The sequence below is a fragment of the Pan paniscus genome, chromosome 1 (genome assembly GCF_029289425.2).
Source record: "Pan paniscus chromosome 1, NHGRI_mPanPan1-v2.0_pri, whole genome shotgun sequence".
Taxonomy (NCBI): domain Eukaryota; kingdom Metazoa; phylum Chordata; class Mammalia; order Primates; family Hominidae; genus Pan; species Pan paniscus.
The window spans coordinates 63,180,427-63,202,254 of NC_073249.2; the positions used below are offsets into that span (position 1 = coordinate 63,180,427).

General features: G+C 40.2%; 1 protein-coding gene across 1 annotated transcript in view; it reads right to left on the minus strand.

Annotated features, from left to right (window-relative positions):
• Positions 1-21,828, minus strand: part of ODR4 (odr-4 GPCR localization factor homolog) — a 173,201-nt gene that overhangs the window by 9,999 nt on the left and 141,374 nt on the right. Inside the window, exon 18 of the mRNA XM_063602911.1 lies at positions 11,953-13,317. The gene's annotated coding sequence lies outside the window, so the exon portion shown is untranslated. The remainder of the gene's footprint in view (positions 1-11,952; positions 13,318-21,828) is intronic.

A 21,828-nucleotide genomic window follows, 5' to 3' on the forward strand; every position in this document is an offset into this window, starting at 1 on the left:
AAGTTATGTTAGTATCTTTCTGAGTAGAGGAGTGGTGGTGGGTAGGTTTAACTGTGGCCAGTGCTGGCAGCTGGAAATAGTAGGCTGCCCAGAGGAGTTGGATTGCCCTGAGACAGATACTGGTAGTATAACACTATTGGGATTCTGAGCCTTAGACTAGCACTGAGGTGTCAACTTGAGCCTTCACTTTCAGCTGATTTAAGATACTCACAGAGAATTTAAGTGGTCCTTGGCTATTAGAACCCTTTGGATCTCAGCACAAGCAATGCCTCTCTGTTGAAATTATTGCCTAATTTAGACCCACTTGAATGTCACATAGTAAAGTAAGATTAGCTCACAATAAAAGCTTATAAAGAAAAGGCAAAGTTAACATTAGCTAAAGCTAGCAAAACCAATAAACAACAGATCTAGACCTCCTAGACTTTATGTATGGAGTCATAAGAAAGAATGCTGGAAGATGGCTGATTAGAAGCAGATGCAATCTGTGGCTCTCATGGAGAGAAATGAAAGGGGCGAGTGAATTCAATACCTTCAACTGAAATATCTGAGTTCTCGCACGGGTACTGACTAGGCAAACAACTCAACTCATGGAGAACAAAGAAAATAAGGGTGGGGTGATGGTCCATCCTGGAGTGGCATGGAGCTGAAGGAACCCCTACCCCCAGCCAAGGAAAGTGGTGAGTGATGTACGACCCTGCCAGGGAAACCATGCTTCTCCCACAGATCTTTGCAACCCACAAGTCAGGAGCTCCTCTTCCGAGCCCATGCCACCATGGTCTTGGGTCCAATACACAGAGCTGTGTGGAGTCTCAGTAGAGTAGCTGTTCAGGCACACACAGAGACCTGGGAGTTTTACATACTTCAGCCCCAAGATCCCTAGCAAGGTGGGAGATCCATCTGCACATATGCCTAGGAAGAGGGCCGAATTCAGGGAGCCAAGCAGCATCATTCTATGGATTCCACTTCCATGGCACCTCACAACTTAAGACCCACTGGCTTGGAATTTCAGTCAGCCAATGACAACAGTCTGGAGTCTGTCTGAGATGGGACTAAGTTCCCAGGGGAAGAGGCAGACACCATCTCTGTGGTTTCGTTGACTCCGCCATTCCAGCCTGCCAGCTTTGGAGAGTCCAAACAGTTTGAATGAGGAAGGAACCCCCACAACACAGCACAGCTGTTTTGCCAGATAGTGGCCAGAATGCTTCTTTACGTGGGACCCCAATACATTCCTCCTCACTGGGCAGGACCTGCCTGCCAGGGCTTCAGCCACTCCAATCAGAGTTATGTGAACAGAGCTCCATCCCAGGGAGAGATCAGTTGACTCAGCTGTTCCAGCCTGCCTGCTTAGGAGAATCCAAATGGTCTGGATGAGGAAGTGTTTCCTCCCACAATTCAGCACACCTTCTTTACCAAAAAGCAGCCTGACTAATTCCTTAAGCAGTTCCCTGATCCCATTCCTTCTGAATGAGTGAGACCTTCCAACAGGGGTCTACAGCCATCTCCTACAGGTGCATTTGGGCTGGCAATAGGTCAGTGCCCCTCTGGGATGGAGCTCCCAGAGGAAGGAGCAGGCTGCCATCTTTCCTGTTTTGCAACCTTCACTGGTGATACCTCCAGGTACAGGAAAAAGTGAGGCAACTAGGGTCTGGAACAGACCCTGAGCAAGCTGCAGCAGCCCTACAGAAGAGTGGCCTGACTGTTAAAAAAATAAAAAGCAAACAAATGGAAAACAACTACAACAACATCAACAAAAAAGACCCCACAAAAACCCCATTCAAAGGTCAGCAACCTCAAAGATCAAAGGTAGATAAGCTCACAAAGATGAGAAAAAAATCAGTTTAAAAACACTGAAAACTGAAAAAGCCAGAGTGTCTCTTTTCCTCCAAATAACTGCAACATCACTCCAGCAAGGGCACAGAACTGGGCTGAGGCTGAGATGGCCAAATTGTCAGAGGTAGGCTTCAGAAGGTAGATAATAATGAAATTCACTGAGCTAAAGGGGCATGTTGTAAGCCAATGCAAAGAAGCTAAAAATCATGATAAAACAATACAGGAACTGAGCCAGAATAGCCAGTTTAGAGAGGAACATAACTGACCTGATGGAGTTGAAAAACACAGTATGAGAACTTCACAATGTAATAACATGTATCAATAGCAGAATAGACCAAGCAGAGGAAAGAATCTCAGAGCTTGAAGACTCTGTCTTATCTTTCTGAAATAAAACAGGAGGACAAAAACAGAGAAAAAAGAATGAAAAGGAGCAAACAAAACCTCCAGGAAATATGGGATTATGTAAAGAGACCAAACCTGCAACTGATTGGAGTACCTGAAAGAGATGGGGAGAATGGAACCAAGCTAGGAAACATGTCAGGATATCATCCAGGAGAACTTCCCCAACATAGCAAAACAGGTCAACATTCAAATTCAGAAAATGCAGAGAACCCTGGTAAGATACTCCACAAAGATACCAACCCAAAGACACATAATCCTCAGATTTTCCAAGGTTGAAATGAAAGAAAAAAATGTTAAGTGCAGCCAAGAGAAAGGTCAGATCACCTACAAAGGGAAGCCCATCAGACTAACAGCAGAACTCTCAGCAGAAACCCTACAAACCAGGAGAGATTGGGGGCTGTTATTCAACATTTTTAAAGAATAATTTCCAACCCCAAATTTCATATCCAGCCAAACTAAACTTTATGAGCATAGTAAAAATAAGATCCTTTTCACACAAGCAAATGCTTAGGGAATTCGTCACCACCAGGCCTGTCTTGCAAGAGCTCCTGAAGGAAACACTAAATATGGAAAGGAAAACCCATTACTAGCTACTACAAAAACACACTGAAGTACACAGACCACTGACACTATGAAGCAATCACATAAATAAGTCTACAAAATAACCAGCTAGCATCATGAAAACAGGATCAAATTCACAATACTAAACTTAAATGTAAATGGGCTAAATGTCCCAATTAAAAGACACAGAATGGCAAACTGGATACAGAATCAAGACCCATCAGTATGCTGTATTCAAGAAACCCATCTCACCTGCAAAGACACACCTGCAAAAACACTCAAAATAAAGGGATGGAGGAAAATTGACCAAGCAAATAGTAAACTGAAAAAAGCAGGGTTGCAATCCTACTTCTGACAAAACAGACTTTAAACCAATAAATATTTTTTAAAAAAACAAAGAGGGGCATTACATAATGGTAAAGAGTTCAATTCAATGAGAAGAGCTAACTAACCTAAATATATGTGTACAGGAGCATCCAGATTCATAAAGGAAGTCCTTGGAGACCTACAAAGAGGCTTAGCCTCCCACACAATAATAGTGGAAGACTTTAACACCCCATTGACAATAGTATACAGATTATTGAGACAGAAAATTAACAAAGATATTCAGGACCTGAACTCAGCGGTGGATCCAGTGGACCTGATAGATATCTACAGAACTCTCCATCCAAAAAAGAAAAAAAAAACAGAATATACATTCTTCTCATAACCACATGGCACTTACTCTAAAATGAATCACATAATCAGAAGTAAAACCCTCCTCAGCAAATGCAAAGGAGCTAAAATAAGAATGAAAAGTCTGTTAGACCACAGTGCAATCAAATGAGAACTCAAGATTAAGGGATTCACTCAGAACCATACAACTACATGGAAACGAACAACCTGCTCCTGAATGACTCTTGGGTAAATAACAAAATTAAGGCAGAAATCAAGAAGTTCTTGGAAACTAATGAGAACAAAGAGGCCATGTACTAGAATCTCTGGAACATAACTAAAGCAGTGTTAAGAGGGAAATTTATAGCACTAAATGCCCACATCAAAAAATCTAGAAAGATCTCAAGTTAACAACCTAATATCACAACTAAAAGAACTGCAGTACCAAGAACAAACAAGCCCCAAATCTAGCAGAAGACAAGAAATAACCAAGATCAGAGCTGAAGTGAAGGAGATAGAGACATGAAAAACCCTTCAAGAAATCAACACATCCAGGAGCTGGTTTTTTGAAAATATTAATAAAACAGATAGACTGCTAGCTAGACTAATAAAGAATAAAAGGGAGAAGAATCAAATAAACACAATCAGAAATTATAATGGGGATTACACCACTGACCCCACAGAAATACAAACAACCATCAGAGAATGCTATAAACACCTATGTGTAAATGAACTGGAAAATCTAGAAGAAATGGATAAATTCCTGGACACATACACTCTCCCAAGACTGAACCAGGAAGAAATTGAATCCCTGAATAGACTGATAACCAGGTCTGAAATTGAGGCAGTATAGCCTACCAACCAAAAAAGCTCAGGACCAGATGGATTCACAGCTGAATTCTACCAGAGGTGCAAAGAAGAGCTGGTACCATTCCTACTGAAACTATTCCAAACAATTGAAAAGGAGGCACTCTTCATTCTATGACACCAGCAATATTCTGATACCAAAACCTGACAGAGATAAAACAAAAAAAGAAAACTTCAGGTCAATATCCTTGATGAACATCAATGCCAAAAATCCTCAATAAAATACCGACAACCCAAATCCAGCAGCACATCAAAAAGCTTATCCATCACAATCAAGTTGGCTTCATCCCCGGGATGCAAGGTTAGTTCAACATATACAAATCAATAAGTGTAATTCGTCACATAAACAGAACTAAAGACAAAAATCACATGATTATCTCAATAGATGCAGAAAAGGCCTTTGACAAAATTCAACATTCCTTTATGTTAAAAACTCTCAATAAAGTAGATATTGAAGGAACAAACCTCAAAATAATAAGACATATATTACAAACCCACAGCTAATATACTGAATGGGCAAAAGCTGTAAGCATTCCACTTGAAAACTGGCACAAGAGAAGGATGCCATCTCTCACCACTCCTATTCAACATAGTATTGGAAGTTCTGGCCAGGGCAATCAGGCAAGAGAAAGAAATAAAATGTATTAAAGTAAGAAGAGAGGAAGTCAAATTATTTTTGTTTGCAGATGACATGATCCTGTATCTAGAAAACCCCATCATCTCAGCCCAAAAGATTCTTAAGCTAATTAAAAACTTCAGCAAAGTCTTGGGATACCAAATCAATGTGAAAAATCACTAGCATTCCTATACACCATCAACAGGCAAGCAGAGAGCAAAATCATGAATGAACTCCCATTCAAATTGCTACAAAAAAAAAAATGCCTGGGAATACAGCTGTATTAGTCCATTCCCACACTGCTAATAAAGACATACTTGAGACTGGGTAATTTATACAGAAAAAGAAGTTGAATGAACTCACAGTTCCACTTGGCTGGGGAGGCCTCACAATCATGGCAGAAGGAACATCTTATATAGCAGCAGGCAAGACAGCATATGCAGGGGAACTTCCCTTTATGAAACCATCAGATTTCTTGAAACTTATTCACTATCATGAGAACAGCAAGGGAAAGACCTGCCTCCATGATTCAATTACCTCCCAACAGGTTCCTCCCATGATGCATGGGAATTATGGTAGTTACAACTGAAAATAAGATTTGGGTGGGACACAACCAAACCACATCAACAGCTAACAAGTGAAGGACCTCTTCAAGAAGAACTATAAACCACTGCTCAAAGAAATCAGAGAGGACACAAATGGAAAAAAAATTTCATGATCATGGATAGGAAGAATCAATACTGTGAAAATGGCCATACTGCCCAAAGTAATTTACAGATTCAATGCTATTCCCATTAAACTACCATTGACATTCTTCACAAAATTAGAAAAAACTATTTTAAAATTCATATGGAACCAAAAAAGAGCCCAAATAACCAAGACAATCCTAAGTAAAAAGAACACAGTTGGAGCCATCACATTACCTTACTACAAGGCTATAGTAACCAAAACAGCATGGTACTGGTACAAGAACAGACATACAGACCAACGGAACAGAATTGAGAACTCAGAAATAAGACTGCACACCAGCAACCATCTGATCTTCAACAAACCTGACAAAAACAAGCAATGGGGAAATTATTTTCTATTTAATAAACGGTGCTGGGAGAACTGGCTAGCCATATACAGAAAATTGAAACTGGGCCCCTTCCTTACATAATATACAAAAATCAACTCAAGATGGATTAATGACTTAAATGTAAAAACCAAAACTATAAAACCTTAGGAGAAAATCTAAGCAATACCATTCAGGACATAGGCATTGGTAAATATTTCATGACAAAAATGCCAAAAGCAATGGCAAAAAAGCAAAAATTGACACATGGGATCTAATTAAACTAAAGAGCTTCTGCACAGCAAAAAAACTATCATCAGAGTGAAAAGACAATCTACAGAATAGGAGAAAATTTTTGCAATCTATTCATCTGACAAAGGTCTAATATCCAGAGTCTACATGGAACTTAAACAGATTTACAAGAAAAAAACAAACAACCCCATTAAAAAGTGGGCAAAGCACATAAACAGACACTTCTCAAAAGAAGACATACATGCAGCCAACAAACATAGGAAAAAAAGCTCAACATCACTGATCATTAGAGAAATGCAAATCAAAACCACAATGAGATACCATCTCATGCCAGTCAGAATGGCTATTATTAAAAAGTCAAGGAACAACAGATGCTGGTGAGGTTGCAGAGAAAAATGAATGCTTTTACACTGTTAGTGGGGGTGTAAATCAGTTCAACCATTGTGGAAGACAGTGTGGCGATTTCTCACAAAAATCTAGAAGCAGAAATACCATTTGACCCAGCCATCTCATTACAGAGTGTATACCCAAATGAATATAAATCATTCTTTAATAAAGACACATGCATGCCTATGTTCACTGCAGCACTATTCACAATAGTAAAGACATGGAATCAACCCAAATGCCCATCAGTGATAGACTGGATAAAGAAAATGGAGTACATATACATCATGGAATACTATGCAGCCATAAAAAGGAATGACATATGTCCATTGCAGGGACATGGATGGAGCTGGAAGCCATTATCCTTAGCAAACTAACACAGGAACAGAAAACCAAATGCTGCATGTTCTCACATATAGGTGGGAGCTGAACAATTAGAACACATGGACACATGTGGGGCAACAACACACACTGGGCCTGTGGGAGGAGCAGGGGAAGGGAGAGCATCAGGAAGAATAGCTAATGGATGCTGGGCTTAATACCCAGATGATGGGTTGATCTGTGCAGCAAACCAACATGGCACTTATCTACCTACGTATCAAACCTATACATCCTGCACATGTACCCTGGAACTTAAAATAGAAGTTGAAAAAAATAAAAGAAAAAAATAAAAAGATGCTGCTTTTTTATAAAAATAAAACTAGAAAAGAAAATAGGTTAAAAAAGAAAAAATTCTGAGTAAATGTTTGAAGAAATAAAGGATTCTATTACAAAGATAGCAATTAAATCTATGAACCCATAGATTTGAGAAGGAAAAAGAAACATCTAAAAATGAAAATATAAGAGTTGAAATTAAAAACTCAACCAATAGGCTAACTAGTAAACACATCTAAAGGAAGAATTAATGATGATAGGTCTTGAGGAATTACACAGAATGCATTACAAAGAGATAAGAAAATTGAAAATTTTAAAGAGGTATAGAGGACAGAAAGAGAAGGTTAACATAGACTTAGCCAGAGTTCTAGAATAGTAGAATGACAGAAAGGTGAAGAGGCATAATTTAAAGACATATGTCACAATTTTTGAAATCCAAGAAAAGCAGGAATCTTCACAGACAGAGAAATCAATATATTCCAAGTAGGTTAAATTGAAAAGAAAATCCAATCCTGGAAACATGAAGTTACAAAAAAAAAAAAAAAAAACAGTTGGAATGACAACAGTAAAAATGAAAGTTAAGAGAAAGTGGGAAAATCTCTTCTAATTGTTGAGAGAAAAAAACTGTCCACCTAGGATAATGTATTCAGCCAAGCTGCCATTCAAGAGTGTGCAAAATAAAGATGTTTAGACAAACCCAAACTGAGAAGCTGTATCAATAATATATATTCAGTATATTAATAGATAGGAAGAAGAGAAATTACACCCAGAAGCATGATCTGAAATACAAGAATAAATGATGAGTTATGAGCAAATAAAGTGATAAATATTTTTGTGAATAGAAGCAAACATTGACTAAATAATAATTTTTAAATATGAATGCATTCATCTGTTTGTATACTGCTATAAAGAACTGTCTGAGGCTGGGTAATTTATAAAGGAAAAAGGTTTAATTGACTCACAGTTCAGCATGGCTGTGGAGGCCTCAGGAAACTTACAATCATGGCAGAAGGCAAAGGGGAAGTAAGGCACCTCCTTCACAAGGCAGCAGGAAAGAGAATGCCAAACAAAGGGGAAGAGCCCCTTATAAAATCATCAGGTCTAATGAGAACTCACTCAGTATCCTGAGAACAGCATGAGGGAAACTGTCTCCATAATCCAATTACTTCACCTGATCTCTCCCTTGATACATGGGGATTATGGACAGTGTAATTCAAGATGGAGATTTGGGTGGGGACAGAAAGCCTCACCATATTACTCTACCCTCGACCTCTCCAAAATCTCATGTCCCTGTCACATTTTAAAACCAATCATGCCTTCCCAACAGCTCCCAAAGTCTTAATTCATTCCAGAATTAACCCAAAGGTTCAAGTCCAAAGTCTCATCTGAGACAAGGCAAGTCCCTTTTGCCTATGAGCCTGTAAAATCAAAAGCAAGCTAGTTACTTCCTAGATACAATGGGGGTACAAGCATTGGGCAAATACAACCATTCCAAATGGGAGAAACTGGCCAAAACAAAGGAGCTACAGGCCCCATGCCAAGTCCAAAATCCAGCAGGGCAGTCAAATCTTAAAGCTCTGAAATTATCTCCTTTGACTCCATGTCTCACATACAAATTACACTGATGCCAGAGGTGGGTTCCCACGGCCTTGAGCAGCTCTGCCATAATGGCTTTCCAGGGTACAGCTCTCCTCCTGGCTGCCTTCAAAGGCTGACATTGAGTGTCTGCAGCTTTTCTAGGCACATAGTGCAAGCTATCGGTGGATCTACTATTCTGGGCTCTGGAAAATGGTGGCCCTCTTCTCACAGCTCCACCAGGCAGTGCCCCAGTGGGGACTCTGTGTGGGTGCCCTGACCCCACATTTCCCTTCCACACCACCCTAGCAGAGGTCCTCCATGAGGGCTTCACCCATGTAGCAAACTTCTACCTGGACATATAGGTATTTTTATACATCCTCTGAAATCCAGGTTGAGGTTCCCAAACCTCAATTCTTAACTTCTGTGCACCAATAGGCCCAACACCACGTGTAAGCTGCCAAGGCTTGGGGCTTTCACCCTCTGAAGCAATGGCCTGAGCTGCATGGTGGCCTGTTTTAGCCAAGGCTGGGACCCAGGACACAAAGTCCCAAGACTGCACAAAGCAGCAAGGCCCTGGGCCTGGCCCTTGAAACCATATTTTTCCTAGGTCTCTGGGCCTGTAATGGGAAGGGCTGTTTAGAAGACCTCTGACATGTCCTGGAGACATTTTCCCTATTGTGTTGGCAATTAATATTTGGCTCCTCATTAGTTATGCAAATTTCTGCAGCTGGCTTTAATTTCTCCCCAGAAAATGGGTTTTTCCTTTCTACTGCATTGTCAGGCTACAAATTTCCAAATTTTCCAAATTTTATTTTCTGCTTCCCTTTTAAACATAAGTTCCAATTTCAAACAATCTCTGTGGATGCATAAAACTGAATGCTTTTAAGAGCACTCAAGTCACTTCTTGAATGCTTTGCTGTTTAGAAATTTCTTCCTCCAGATGCCCTAAATCATCTCTCTCAAATTCAAAGTTCCACAGATCTCTAGGGCAGGGGCAAAAATGCTGCCAGTCTCTTTGCTAAGGCATAGCAAGAGTCACCTTTATTCCAGTTCCCAGCAAGTTTCGCATCTCCATCTGAGACCACCTCAGCCTGGACTTCATTGTCCATATCACTATCAGCATTTTTGTCAAAGCCAGTCAACAAGTCTCTAGGAAGTTCCAAACTTTCCTGCATTTTCCTGTCTTCTTCTGAGCCCTCCAAATTTTTCCAACCTCTGCCTGTTACCCAGTTCCAAAGTCGCTTCCACATTTTTGGGCATCTTTATAGCTGTACCCCACTCTCTACAATACCAATTTACTGTATTAGTCCCTTTTCACACTGCTATAAAGAAGTGCCAAGACTGCGTAATTTATAATGGAAGGAGGTTTAATTGGCTCACAGTTCAGCATGGCTGGGGAGGCCTCAGGAAACTTACAATCATGGAGGAAAGTGAAGGGGAAGCAAGGCACTTTTTCCACAAGGCAGCAGGAGGGAAAATGACAAAGGGAGAAGAGCTTCTTATAAGACCATCAAATCTCATGAGAACTCACTCACTATCCTGAGAAACCACCACCATGAGCCAATCACCTCCACCTGGTCTCTCCCTTGACATGTGGGGATTATGGGGATTATAATTCAAGATGAGATTTCATTGGAGACACACAGCCTAACTATATTAAGTAATGTCAAAATTATGGAATTGAATAAAAGGATAGGATTAAAATTCTGGACAAAATTAGCACATATGTTTAGGGAGGATTAAAGTATCGTAAAGTCTTTGTCTTTTTTTTTAGGAGAGTGCTAAGATAATGATAATTCTTAGAGTTAAAGTATTGTAGAGTCTTTGTATAATTTTTAGGAGAGGGCTAAAATAATGATAATTCTGACTCCTGTTAATGGTTTGCTAGGTTATTCTGATAATATTTGTTAACCCTAAAAAGGAAGAATGAACAGGCTAGAGGCAAATAAACATTTATTCAGGAACAGGGATTACATCCCAGTTAGCAGCCAGAGACTGCACCACCTGAAAGAGGAAAGAGGGCTTACATTGAGAAAAACTTATTTAGTTTACATATGTTGTTTGTCAGATTATTTCATTAGTTGATTAAATGTGAATAAATTACATCAGTTTGTCAGAAAAGCTATATATATAAAGTTCTTAAAGATAGTGACCGGTTTCTTTATAGTGTGTACTGTTGAGAGTACAAATATTTGTGAAGGAAGTGTTACTTTGTAGATCTCAAAGTTCATCGGCAGTATTAATGTGAAGTCAGTAGACAAAGATGAAATTACTGATGGCAAGCGTGGAACATTGATAAGCTCACATTTCCCTCATTTGATCAAGATATTTCTCCCAGGAGAGAATATCTGTGATCACCACAGGTCCCTAGACACTGACGAGATCAATGCTGTATGAGCTCCATCTTGTCCTGCAAAAGCCAGGGTGAAGTGAGCCTATCTGTTCTGGGTCTCTGGCTCACAGGGAAGTGAATTTACAAGCTATTTCATAGACTCAGTCAAGCTTATAATTCTAGGTGCTGTAAGTTCCTTCTGGATGTTCAGAACAGGCTACAGGAATCTGGGCCAACATCAAATCAGTGGGCAGCATTAGTGCTTGTTCTAAGCATTGAGACAAACACTTACAGATCAACAAAATTATCAGAAACAATAATGTTTTCCAAGAACTTAGTGAACAGTTTTTAAAAAGAAACAATAATGTTATAATGATACTAAGTTGTAACAGGGATCTAGTCAAGGAATGTATCCTTTCTGTTAACAACTAAATAAGTCAAAGGATGGCTTACCAATAGATGGCACTTGTCTTAGCTGACCTGCCTAAACTAATTTTATTGAGCTCCAGTTCAACTACTTCAGAGGCATTTTCCCAAGTATAACATAAGTTGTTAACTATCCCACAAACATTTCCCTGTACTGCCAACAGATAATCTAGAGTAATTCTGTTATTTAATACAGTTGCTGCTAATGAATTTAAAGATTATTACTGAGTGGCAATAACTTTGACAGTTGAATAGGTTAGTGTATTAGTACATTTTCACACTGCTATAAAGAACTTCCAAAGACTGTGTAATTTATAAAGGAAGAAGGTTTAATTGACTCACAGTTCCACACGTCTGGAGAAGCCTCAGGAAACTTACAATCATGGTGGAAGGTGAAGGGGAAGGAAGGACCTTCTTCACATGGTGGCAGGAGACAGAAGCGAGCACACAGGAAAAAATACCATTTATAAAGCCATCAGATCTTATGAAAATTCACTCACTATCACAAGAACAGCATGAGGGAAACAGCCCCCATAATCCAATCACTCCCCTCCCTCAACATGTGGGGATTACAATTTGAGATGAGATTTGGGTGGGGACACAGAGATAAACCATATCAGCTAGGTTGCCTAGGATTTGAGAGAAATCAGTAATCATGATCATATTTCTCCATGTTCTACTCCAGGCAAAACAAACAAACAAACAAAAAAACACTAATTGGGCAGAAGATGACATATTTATGCCTCAGGTGCTCTAGGAGTTTCCCTTTTGAAACAGGATAAATATAATCCTTCTGGCCAGAAGAAGGTGTTATTGGAGGGATAAATGAGGTATTTTAGTGACATGAGCACCCAAGTACACTGACTTGCTAATGACCAAGAGTCAAGGAATTTTCTTCCCCAGCATATAAAAGGATTTGGTCCCCATTCACGGACAAATATATAAACATAAGCATACAGGTTTTTCGTACTTTTGAAGGAGTCATTTTTAGGTTCAGTCTGATTTGCTGTTATCAGTCAGTTTTAAGAGTGGGAAAAATTGCATTGCATAAAGACCAACTTTGATTAGCATTTGCAAAACCAAAAATGACAAATAAACTGGTTTTCTTTTTGCATTTTCTCCTGAGAAACAGAGTTTTAGTTGTTGAGTTATAGCAACAACTATTCTTTTTCCATGCTTAAGAGAACAAGATCAAATTGAAACAGGGTAGGTTTTTGTCCTAGTTTCCCTTTATGTGCACCCTGATAATAAATAATGTCTGCATATACTAGTTCTACTGTGGCATTGGGAATTCCCAAGCAGTTTGTTATTGAAGTTACTCATGAGTCATAGTGGAAGGACAAAGTTTTATAGCAATCATGGCAGATCCAATTAGAAAAAGTAACATATGTGACATTATTGACTAATTTCCTTAAGGCATTTTCATTCCAAGCATTTATAACTGATATAACAGTTAAAAAATTAATAACACAATCATTGTTTATTATAATTTTGTTGAGCCTTTTCTAACAAATATGCAGCAAAAATCTCACATAAATGTCAACAGTTAACACAACCTCCATAGCAAATTTTCTGCTTGTTGTACTATACAACTAGTCACTTCAAAGATTTGGTAAGTTGAAGGGTCAGTTTTCCTGTTGAAGTTGATGCCCTTGGGGGTTGGAGTGCTTTCTTAAGGTGTGAAATATGGATCCAGGAGTTTATTTTCTGTAATTTGGAAGTACAAAGATTAGTTAACAACACTTGATAAACTTCATCTCATCAAGTTTCCAGAGAAGGTTTGGATATAAAGTACTTCTTATAAACAAAGTCTCCTGATTGGATATAATGTAGTGTGTCATCATCTCCTAGAAGCTCTTTCATAAAGCATCATTTACAAGTTGATAGTTACAATTCACTTGGGTGATTAGTCCTTTGCAGTACTGAAGTATTGGTTCTTTAATGAGGATGGAGTCAGAACGAACTAAGGGTGATGACATAGGTATGCCTATAACTATCTCATAAGAGGCTAGGTGATGTTTTTTTAAGGGGATAGCTCTCAGATTCATCAATACTAATGGTAAACAGTTTGGCAAGGCAATTTAATCATACATATATTTTCCCAATTGGGTTTTTACTATTCCATTAGTTCTTTAAATGAATCCTGAAGATTGTATGCACAATGAAAGTACTAAAATATAGGTTATGCCTTGCCTATAGTTGGAATTGGAGACTCTGTCTCATGAAATGTGTATGCTGGTTTCTGTGTAACTCTTTAGAAACACCTCAAAGAGGTATTATTTTTTCTAGTAACACTTTCACTACTGCCATGGCAGTTGCTTGATGACAAGAGAAGTCTTCTGCCCAATTTGAATACATGCAGACCATAACCAAAACATATTTGTAATCTCAAAAGGGAGGTAACTGGATAAAATACAACGGAAATACTTCAAAGAGGGCTTCTAGTAGGTCAAATTTTCCCCTTGAAACTTTTATGGGTTTTCCCAGGTTAAACTTTGGACAGGTTGTACATGTGTTACTTACCTGTTCTGCCTCAGAACAGAATTTTCCCCACCAATATTGTTTTGTTTATTCAAACATTTTATCATCTGTCCAGTGAGCTAAATCATGGAGTTTTTCTAACAAACACTTTGATAACGTTTTAGGTAATATAGGTTTTTTCATTGAGACCTTTCCAGAGATCCTTTTGTGTATTTAAATAGTAGTCTTGTTCTTTCATTTATTAATCTAACTGACAAATGCATGTTGTTGTGTATGTCTTGTTATAGTTTCCATGGATTCCTCAGGGGGCATAATGAGAGAGGATGCCAGGGAGGTCATGGGGCATACATTTACACTTAGTTTATAACAAAACCAGCAGTCATAGCTGTTCCTATGATCAGCTAATGCATTTCCTTTTGCCTCTTTAGTATCTTTAGTGCAGTGGGCTGGTACCTTATTTATAGCCATTTTCTTAGGTAATTGAATGGCATTTAGTAATTCATTAACTAGAGCACCATTTTTTATGTGATGTCTGGATGAAGTTAAAAACCTCTCTATTCAGACAAGACCATAAGAGACAGAGAGAGTGAGAGAGAGAGAGAGACCTCTCTGTTTCCAAAGCATTCCAAAATTATGGTCAACACCAAAAGTCTGTCAACTATCTGTGTGTGTATATGTATATGTATATATATATTTTTTTTACAGTGTGTTTTCTGGCCAGAGTGCAGGCCCAAATTATTGCCTATAATTTAGCTTGCTAAACACTCATATATGAAGGAAGAGTCCCACCCTCAACTTCATGTTCTTTTGAGGCTATAGCATACCTGGTTTGTAAATCTCCATCCCTGTTTTTTAAGTCAGAAGCCATTTGTAAACCATCCAAAATCAGCATTTTTTAAACTGTAATTATTTTAAATCAGGTCTTGATATGGTTATGTGATGGTTAATATTGAGTGTCAACTTGATTGGATTGAAGGATGCAAAGTATTGTTCCTGGGTGTGTCTGTGAGGGTGTTGCCAAAGGAGATTAACATTTGAGTCAGTGGACTGGGAAAGGCAGACCCACCCTCAATCTGGGTGGGCACCATCTAATCAGCTGCCAGCATGGTCAGAATAAAAGCAGGCAGAGTAATGTGAAAAGACTAGGCTGGCTTAGTCTCCCACCCTACATCTTTCTCCCATGCTGGATGCTTCCTGCCCTCGAACATAGGACTTCAGCTTTGGAATTCCGACTGGCTTCCTTTTCCTTAGCTTGCAGATAGCTTATTATGGGACCTCACCTTGTGATCATGTGAGTCAATACTCCTTAATAAACTTCCCATTATATATGAATCTATCCTATTAGTTCTGTCCCTCTAGAGAACCCTAATACAGGTTATGTGATTGGTATAGGCTGCACAATCACATTCTAAAAGGCTTGTAATCCCAATGGTTAAACATCAGCAGTATTAAGACTGGTGGTTTTAAAGAATTTTATATTATGTGATGAGAGAAAAGTAAACTCATTGTGTGAGGGGGCTTGTAGATAGATTATGAGTATGTTGGGAATTTAAGAGAGTCTCAACAAAATGTGGAACATAAAGGTTTAAGACTTATCCAAAATGCTCTCTGATACTGCCTTGACCATAAGGTAAGTGGCAGACATAGTATCAGAGAGAGGATAGAAAGGCCTGAGCAAGTGGATCAAGTTTCTCAGAGAAATAGTCAAGAGTTCTCTGGCTATTGCCATGTTTCTAGGTTAGAATACCGAAAGCATGCCCCTACTTTTTATACACATATTAATTAAATTCTAAATCATAGTTAGGATATCCCAAAGTAGAGGGAAAGCAGAATGATGTTTTTAAAAATTTTTTAAAAACTTCCTCTATCTCTGTTATTCATTTTATTTATCAGGACTTCCCTTTAATGAAGGGATTTAGCTAAAACAGAAAACTCGGGTATCCGTTACCAGCAATATCCAACCAATCCCAAGAAATCTTGTAACAATTGAGAAGTTTTAGGTTTGCGGAATTGCTGGACCCCTTTTATTCTTTCTGGGTCTAATCACTTTCCTTTAGCAGATATTAAATCTCCTAGAAACTTAAATGATGGTTGTGTTATTTCTAGTATTTTCTTACTCACTTTATGTCCATGTTCAGCTAAAAAGATTAGTAATATAAAGGAGAACACACTAAAAGGGAGAACACACTAAAAGGTCATCTACATATTTTAGCAAAGAAAGCCCAGGTTTTAAAGATAGATCTCTAAGATCTTTGCTAAGGGGGTCTGAGAAAAGTATGTAGGACTGTCAGTATATCCCTGAGGCATTACAATCCAGGTATATTGTTGATTTTTCCATGCAAAGACAAAAATTATCTGTCTTTATATACTGGCATGCTAAACAAAGCACTACACAGATTCACAACACAAAAGAAAATACTATCCTGAGGATTGAAAGAGAAAAGGGTATGGGGATTTGGCACAAGAGGGTGATGGGGAATTACTCTATTATTGATGCTCTAAGATCTTGGACAAAATACCAAAATACCACCTTCTATTTCCAGGCTTTTGTTTTTTTTTGGGACAGAGTCTCACTCTGCTGCCCAGGCTGGAGTGCAGTGGCACAATCTCAGCTCACTACAACATCTGCCTCCTAGGTTCAAGTGATTCTCCTGCCTCAGCCTCCCATGTAGTTAGGATTATAGGTGTGCATCACCACGCCTGGCTAATTTTTGTATTTTTAATAGAGATGGAGTTTCACTATGTTGGCCAGGCTGGTCTCAAATTCCTGATCACAAGTGATCCACCCACCTCAGCCTCCCAAAGTGCTGGGATTACAGGCATCAGCCACCATGCCCAGGCTCCAGGCTTTCTGAGTAGAATAATTGGGGTATTACAGGAGGGATTAGTACAAGGTCTAATCAATCCTCATTTTAAATGCCCTTTGATGATAAAGGTTATACCCTCTATGGCATGTTGTGGAAGAGGATGTTGAGAAAGAGAGGGAAAAGGCCTTTTAAGATCTAACTGGACACCTATGGGCTCATCTGATTTAGTCAATATAATGTCTGCATTATCTGTTGCCCAGGGGACATCTGGGACTGAAGATAAGTACAGGGTCCAGTAGCTAACTTAGAAAGTTATGTAGTAATCATTTTATAGAAAGCTTCTGGTTCTTCTGGTAAGATTGAGAATTCTGAGTAAGACAGACTAAGTTCCTCCTCTTGAGAACAGGATAGCAGCTTTTATTTTAATTAGAAGTTCCCTACTCATCAGGTATGCTGGTGCATGGGGTACTAGTAAAAATAAATAATCAAGACATAAATTTTGTAGTTTCATGGGCAAAGGAATAGAGATAATGGTGTTTAACTGGTAGTATCTGAGACTTCTGCCATGGGAAGTTATTGCAGTCCAAGGCAACAGACAATTAATTGTGGTGGGGTTTAAGACTGATAGGGTTGCTCTAGTGTCAATAAGCATGAAAACTTTTTTATTATTTGCTAGTGGTGATACTTAGCCTTCAGAACTCAAAGGTATTACAGGGAAAGACTTTTTTTTTTTGGATCCCTGTCATTCCTAATCTTCTTGGTCTTTTAATGGGGAATCTAAGGGTTTGGAAGTAATTTTAGATGTCAGTTTGGCCTTTAATATTTTGCAATCTTTAACCTAATGTCCAGGCTTTTTGTAATAGTTTTAGACTCCTTTAGAAGAATTCTGAGAGCCTGTATTACTGGTTAATTATTGCAGCTATAAATTCATTATCCATTTAGCTTTTGATTGATGGGCCCTATTTAAGGTTTGAGATAATTGATTAGCCAAACTTACCAAGTATTTATGGTTTCTCAACTTAGCTATGCTCTTTTAGCCAATATGGCTAAATCTTCATCAACACTATTGACAAACATGGAGCTTACTTTAGTGGCATCACTCTTTTTTGTGAGACAAGAATTGTCTTTGAATATACCTCTAGTCTATTATAATAATCATGAGCTCATTTGCCTTCTCTCTGAGTGCCACCCTGAATTATATTCTAAACCACTGGCTTTAGTAAAGCTGTGGGAATAGCTTTAATTATTTCGTCAGCAAATTTTTAAGTTTTTTTTGTATCTTGGGGAAGATTTAAATTTAAATCATCAGAAGGATTTTTTCATCTTGCCATTTTTGCCCAATAGCTTGCTCATTGTAGCCCTACAAGCAAAGCTATTAGCCAGTATAAATCAGAAAATCCAGGGACATAAGTTATGCGCACCATTGTGAATTCCTCAGCAAATCTTAGGGTTTCCTCAGTCACCCTGGGAAATTATTTGGCTATCACGCCCAACTCGAAATAAAACTAGAAGGTGTAAGATACCACCTACCACCGGTAAATTCCCTTTGTTGTTTGAGCAGTATTTAAAAAGATATGCGAGAATTAGAGCAGGAGTAGGAAAGGCCACTGTGGGGGATTGTCAATTTAGGGGTTTGTAGAACAAGTTTAGGTTCAGCTGCTTAGGCAGCTGTAGAGGAGAGAGGGGAGAAATTTTTGAGTCTGCAAACAGGAGTCCTGCCAAAGAGGGCCATAAGAAGGATGTTGAAGGTGGACTTTCTTCTGAAGGTTTTAATTTTAAATCTTTGTTTTCCTTTACCAATTTAAACAGTGTCTTGGAGAGAATGTGTTCATGATTTTTTCTTTCGTAGGTTCTGAATACCAATTAAAGTATATCTCACTTACTCTGGGAGGTGAGACCTTTTTTATTTTCAAGATGCTGTCTTTAAAAAAAATGTTTGAATAGCGACCAGCCTAGCCAACATGGTAAAACCCCATTTCTACTAAAAATACAAAAATTAGCTGGGCATGGTGGTGGGCACCTGTAATCTCAGCTACTCGGGAGGCTGAGGTAGGAGAATTTCTTGAACCTGGGAGGTGGAGGTTTCAGTGAAACAAGATCACTCCACTGAACTCCAGCCTGGGTGACAGAGTGGGACACTGTCTGAAAAAAAAAAAAAAGTTTGAATAGCAAGACAGCAAAATAGAAGGTAACCCACTTACATCCCCCAACAACAACAAGAATTCTGCACCAATCTATGGTCAAAAGTGTCTCTGCAGGAATCTTAGGCTTTGAGTAAGAGTCTATGAAACCTGGTGGAGCCCAAGACTTAGGAGGGTGGTTTAGAGAATGCACACCAACACCCAGGTAGCTAATCTGGCAATCTTGCTCCAAAGTTCAAGCCTGGAATTGGCCCAGTCCTTTAAGGAGCTTAGCTACAGCCCCATTTGGCCTTAAGCCTGGAACCAAAACCAATCTGTTAAGGAGTCCAGAACAAATCTTGCACACTGGTGCCTTGACGTAAAGGCTTGTCTGCCCTCTGACAGAGGTCTCAGCAGTGAACCTGAAAGTTAGCTCATGGCTCTGCTCTAATCCCACTAAGATGAGATCCCAGCTCAGAGCTGCTCACACAAGGATGCAGAGGGAGCCTGACAACGCCACCAACCTCCAGCCCACAGCTGATCCTGAAGTGGCCCATTCTCAGCTCCAGCCTGTCTTGCTGCAGTTGAGGAACTATCTGGCCTCGTCAGGGTCCTCCTGGGAGATGTGTGTGCCCCTCTGAGCCAAGGAGACTGAGCTCTCCAGCCTCCATCTCACAACAAATCTGAAGAGGGCCCAGCCTCAGTTACAGCCCCTCTTACTGCAGTCTGGCAACTATCCTGTCTGTGCAGGGACCTGCTGAGAGGCAAAGACTTGTCTAAGACAATGTGATAGACAAGGCAGCCTCCATTCCACAATAGATCCCAAAAGGCCCAGTCTCAGCTCCACCTCTTCCTATTGCAGTCAAGAAACCACCCTGCTTGTGCAGGTATCTGCTGGGTGATGCACACTCATCTAAGCCAGTAAGACAGGCCAACTAGGCTCCTCCCCACAGCAGATCCTGAAGGGGCCAATCTCAACTCCAGCCCCTCTAGCTACAGCCTGAGACCCATCCTGCCAGTGCAGAGACCTGCTGAGAGGCATGCCTGCTGGGCCATTGGTATAGTTTTTGAGACTCAGGTCCGTGAACAGTATTCCCTCACAGGCCCAGTACATTCCTTGAGTCTTCCCTGGTCCATCTGTGCTGGAAAGCCATATCAACCACAGAGTCCTTGTGAGACTTGTGGCAAGCTAAGAGTGTTTCCTTTTGCTGAGACAGCTGCATTGGTCACAGGCTCAGGGAACACAACCATTAGTCTGCTTAGAACCATGGAAGGCCCTCTGAAAAAAAAAGCAGGCACAAAGCTGGATGGTGAAGACTAAAATAAATACCTAATCCCTCAATGTACAGACATTGTCACACATCCATAAGCATCAAAAACACTGAGGGAAAAACACCCTCCCCTAGCCAAGGGAAGCCATGAGGGACTGTGCCATGAGGAATGGTGCACCTGGGCCCAAATACTATGCTTTTCCCGTGGTCTTTGCAAACCGCAGACCAGGAGATTCCCTCAGGTGCCTATGCCAACAGGTCCCTGGGTTTCAAGCACAAAACCAGGCAGCCATTTGGGCAGACACAGAGCTAGTTTCAGGAGTTATTTTCACACCCCAGTGGTGCCTGGAACGCCAGCGAGACAGAAGTGACACTCCCCTGGAAAGGGGGCTGAAGCCAAGGAGCCAAGTGGTCTAGCTCAGCGGCTCACACCCCCACAGAGCCCAGCAAGAAACGATCTACTGGCTTGAAATTCTCGCTGGCAGCACCAGAATCTGAAGTCTACCTGGGACACTCGAGCTTGGTGGGGGAAGGGTGTCGCCATTACTGAGGCTTGAGTAAGTGGTTTTCCCCTCACAGTGTAAACAAACCCATGGGGAAGTTAAAACTGGGTGGAGCCCTCTGCAGCTCAGCAAAGCCGCTGTAGCCAGACTGCCTCTCTAGATTCCTCCTCTCTAGACAGGGCATCTTTGAAAAAAAGGCAGCAGCCCCAGTCAGGGGCTTCCAGATAAAATTCCCATCTCCCTGGGACACAGCACCCTGGGGGAAAGGGTGGCTGTGGGCAGAGCTTCAGCAGACTTAAGCATTCCTGCCTGCTGGCTCTGTGCAGTGGATCTCCCAGCACAGCGTTCGAGCTCTGCTAAGGGTCAGACTGCCTCCTCAAGTGGGTCCCTAACCACCTTGTCTCCTGACTGGGAGACATCTCCCAGCAGGGGTCAACAGACACCTCATATAGGAGAGCTCTGGCTGGCATCTGGTGGGTGCCCCTCTGGGATAAACCTTCCAGAGGAAGGAACAGGCAGCAATCTTTGCTGTTCTGGAGCCTCCACTGGTGATACCCAGGCAAACAGGGCCTGGAGTGGACCTTGAGGAAACTCCAGCAGACCTGCAACACAGGGGCCTGACTGATAGAAGGAAAACTAACAAACAGAAAGGAATAGCATCAACATTAACATCAATAAAAAGGACGTCCACTCAGAAACCATATCTGAAGGTCACCAATATCAAAGACCAAAGGTATATAAATCCATGATGATGGGGAGAAATCAGTGCAAAAAGGCTGAAAATTCCAAAAACCAGAATGCCTCTTCTCCTCCAAAGGATCACAACTCCTTGCCAGCAAAGGAGCAAAACTAGATGGAGAATGAGCTTGATGAATTGGCAGAAGTAGGCTTCAGAAGGTGAGTAAACGCAAACTCCTCCAAGCTAAAGGTGCACGTTCTAAACCAATTCAAGGAAGCTAAGAACCTTGAATAACAGGTAGACAAATTGCTAACTAGAATAACCAGTTTAGAGAAGAATAAAAATGACCTGATGGAA